Source organism: Oncorhynchus tshawytscha, unplaced genomic scaffold (assembly GCF_018296145.1).
Source record: "Oncorhynchus tshawytscha isolate Ot180627B unplaced genomic scaffold, Otsh_v2.0 Un_contig_2106_pilon_pilon, whole genome shotgun sequence".
In the NCBI taxonomy this organism is placed as follows: Eukaryota; Metazoa; Chordata; class Actinopteri; order Salmoniformes; family Salmonidae; genus Oncorhynchus; species Oncorhynchus tshawytscha.
This window is the reverse complement of record NW_024604825.1, coordinates 1-3,672: the sequence shown is the minus strand read 5'-3', so window position 1 is coordinate 3,672 and position 3,672 is coordinate 1. Positions and strand designations below refer to the sequence as shown.

General features: G+C 37.4%; 1 long non-coding RNA gene across 1 annotated transcript; it reads right to left on the bottom strand.

Annotated features, from left to right (window-relative positions):
* Positions 1-965: 965 nt before the first annotated feature.
* On the bottom strand, positions 966-2,534 carry LOC121842033. The gene is made up of 3 exons (XR_006080889.1): positions 2,458-2,534; positions 2,045-2,124; positions 966-1,932 (listed from the first exon to the last, which is right to left on the bottom strand). It is a non-coding gene; the product is annotated as an uncharacterized LOC121842033 (long non-coding RNA).
* Between the last annotated feature and the right edge of the window lie 1,138 nt (positions 2,535-3,672).

The window sequence follows — 3,672 nt, the reverse complement described above, 5'->3', positions numbered from 1 at the left end:
TATTATGACAGACCAGCTAGATCTACTGTCTCTATTATATTATGACAGACCAGCTAGATCTACTGTCTCTATTATATTATGACAGACCAGCTAGATCTACTGTCTCTACTATATTATGACAGACCAGCTAGATCTACTGTATCTATTATATTATGACAGACCAGCTAGATCTACTGTCTCTACTATATTATGACAGACCAGCAAGACCTAATGTCCCTATTATATTATGACAGACCTGCTAGATCTAATGTATCTATTATATTATGATAGACCAGCTAGATCTACTGTATCTATTATATTTTGACAGACCAGCTAGATCTACTGTTTCTATTATATTATGACAGACCACCTAGATCTACTGTCTTTACTATATTATGACAGACCAGCTAGATCTACAGTCTGTATTATATTATGAAAGACCAGCAAGACCTAATGTCCCTATTATATTATGACAGACCAGCTAGATCTACTGTCTCTATTATATTACGACAAACCAGCTAGATCTACTGTCTCTACTATATTATGACAGACCAGCTAGATCTACTGTCTCTATCATATTATGACAGACCAGCTAGATCTACTGTCTCTACTACATAATGCCAAACCAGCTAGATGTACTGTCTGCCATCCTGACACTGAATTGATCACAGTGCGGATTGGTGTGGTCTGTAGGGGGGAGGGGCCAGGGTGACTGGGTTCTGTGTGAAACACGGTACCTGGTGAAACTCTATTGGAAGAAGGACCTCATTTTGAAAAGTGTCTGTGTGACCCTCAGAAGTGGTGAATTCCTATTATTTTAAAAGTGCTGGCCAGCTATGCCTTGGATTCGGTCAATTAGTGTTAAATATCTAGAATCTTTGTGAACTAGATGACAACTCATATCAACTCAAATTTGATAAATATGAGGTTTAAGCATTATTAAACAGTCTACAAAGTCTGGGCAGTTGTCTCAGAAACTGGTGGGAGTGTGTCCACTCTAGGGTAAGTTACCATGACGATGAAACTATAAAACGCTTTCTGGATTTTCTCCATCTGGGTACGACATTTGAAATAAAACTGCCCTTAAAGCCTGAAAATGTCACTTTTGGTTCTTCCCAGTATGAGAGAAGTTGCTATATTTATTGAATAAACATTTTTACATCAAGTTAGAGTGAACCAAGGTGGGTGACTAGCTGTTGATGTTGAAGAAGCGTCCCGTCCACAAGATTATACATCACAGTGGCAGAATCACCTGAAAGACGCACATCGCCATCTGCTGACTGGAGTCGGTATCGCAGTTGAGAAAATACTTTCAGACAAAAAGCTAAAAAAGCGACTGCCCCTAAAAACCAACCATTCCCTTTGAAAATGAGTGATGTGGCATCAGAAACATTTATTATAATGAAAAAATGTACTAAAAAGTGTAGCTAAATAGAATAACTTTGGTCATACCCCCTCAGCACATGACTTCCAAGGACTTCGAATTATGGGGCGATATGTATACACTTTACCTCATATAGTGCCTTTCATGACATTTAAAAAATATATAAAAACAATAATGTACAATAAAAACAACATACATTAAAAATGAATCATAGGTAAACTAATAACATTGTAGACTTGATGCTAAGTACAGATTTTTCTGCTTTAGTGTGTATATCATATTCACTTAGTTATGTTAGGAAGTTTGCCATCTTTATGACCGGCCCTGGTAACTTCACCCCAACTTCTCTTATCTCCAGAACACAGTAATTTAACAACATAAGTGTTTTTCTGACATTTTTGGGAAATTTAAGGGAAAATAAAAAAATACAGCCCTAGCAGAGCCCCAAGTCCCATGGAGACGTCCTCGAGGGCGTGGATGTTCGCCCCATCAAAGGCCAGCGGGATTTCACTCTCATGGTGAAATGGATTTCCGCCGATGTGCCGTAAAGTAGTGAAGAGCGGTGAAATCTGTGTCAACAAAAGTAAGAAAAGATTAACATAACAAATGATCAGCTGTAGTTTTATTTAAGCATGCACACTTATGTTTATGAAGAAACAGATGATTGGTGCATAAGCATACCATGTCACGGACATAAAGGCCACTCGGGTCCTCATTGAAGAGGTAGGACAAGAGCAGGATCGCTGCTGTGGTCTCCAGTCCTAGTAAAGTAAAGCATTGATCTTACTACACTTGCTAATTTTATTACAAAATACATTAGAGAAAGGGAAGGAATAAGAGCAAATCCCTCTTCTGTATTGTCCTTCAGGGACTGTCAAAATAGCAGGATGATGTCCTCACCCCTGCCTCTCTACCTCTGCTAGTCATTGAATTCTCTTTTTGTCTATATCCATTCAATGGACTTTATTCATTTCTGAGAAGATCTGAAAAGATCATTTGCACACATTTGTATGCTAATAGATTTCAGTTTGTATTGACTGCTATGTAGATTAAATGTACACTTCAAATGCAGCTGTCCTAAAACATATCTGTACCTTCTTCTTGATCCCAATTGCATTGTGTCCATGTTCTGTCCGATAAGAATTTCAAAGGAAGAGAAAATGTGTCAAAGAATAGTGTTAAAAGCATTAAAACATACATACATATATATATATATATTAAATAAATATTGAAAGATAAATGGCATCGACATACAATGTAATGTAAAATAGAAGAACATATTGGAGAAAGCACTAGCCAATACAGTACTGCCATACAGGCCAAACATCACATTTCAAGATATCTTTGTACACAAATGGTTTAATATTTTATCAGGCTGACTTGAAAGATTATACTCAACATTTTGCTGTGTGGCAATACTGTGTTTGGATTCTGAAGGGCATTTATACAAAAGAGATAGTCTAGACACTGTATTAATACCATTATGCATCTGAATCCCATCTTCAGCTTCCATCTAAGATATGAATTTCCCTCCACAAGAGGGAGTACATATAACGTTTCCAAAATGGGATAGTTTTGTCCATGTAACGTTTCCAAAATGGGATAGTATTGTCCATGTAACGTTTCCAAAATGGGATAGTATTGTCCATGTAACGTTTCCAAAATGGGATAGTATTGTCCATGTAACGTTTCCAAAATGGGATAGTATTGTCCATGTAACGTTTCCAAAATGGGATAGTATTGTACATGTAATGTTATGCCCCCTTGTGAGTTAATAGTATTGCATGCTGTTGCAGGTTATATAAAGAGGAAGACCTCCATTGACGATTCAGTTCGTTGTAACATCTCGTCTGGACAGGTCACCGTCCTTAGTTAGTTAGTTAGTTACGTTAGCTAGTTCATTCTCACAAAAGTGAGAACTGCTCTAGATTGGAAACTTATGTTAATGAGTGTAAAGCCATGTTGGCTTCATGGAAACGATATACAATATATGGGAACGAATATAGTTGAGGGAAATAATCCAAACCCTGTTGTGCCTAGTTAGGACATCCCTGGGTCAGGGCAGGTGTGATGTAGTTAATGGAGATGGAGGTGTGTTTTAGTGGGTCTGGGCAGGTGTGATGTCGTTTGTATGTTTTGTATTGTTTATAAAAGATCAACATTTCTTTTTAAAGTCCCAATTCAAAGTTACACCTCACTGTTCTATTTTTGGAGTTGTTTCATGAAACCAATCACAATTCATTAGAATGATAAAGTCAGGAGTGATGTCATATGGAGGACCAGCCTATTAACTATGATGGTGTGAAGTA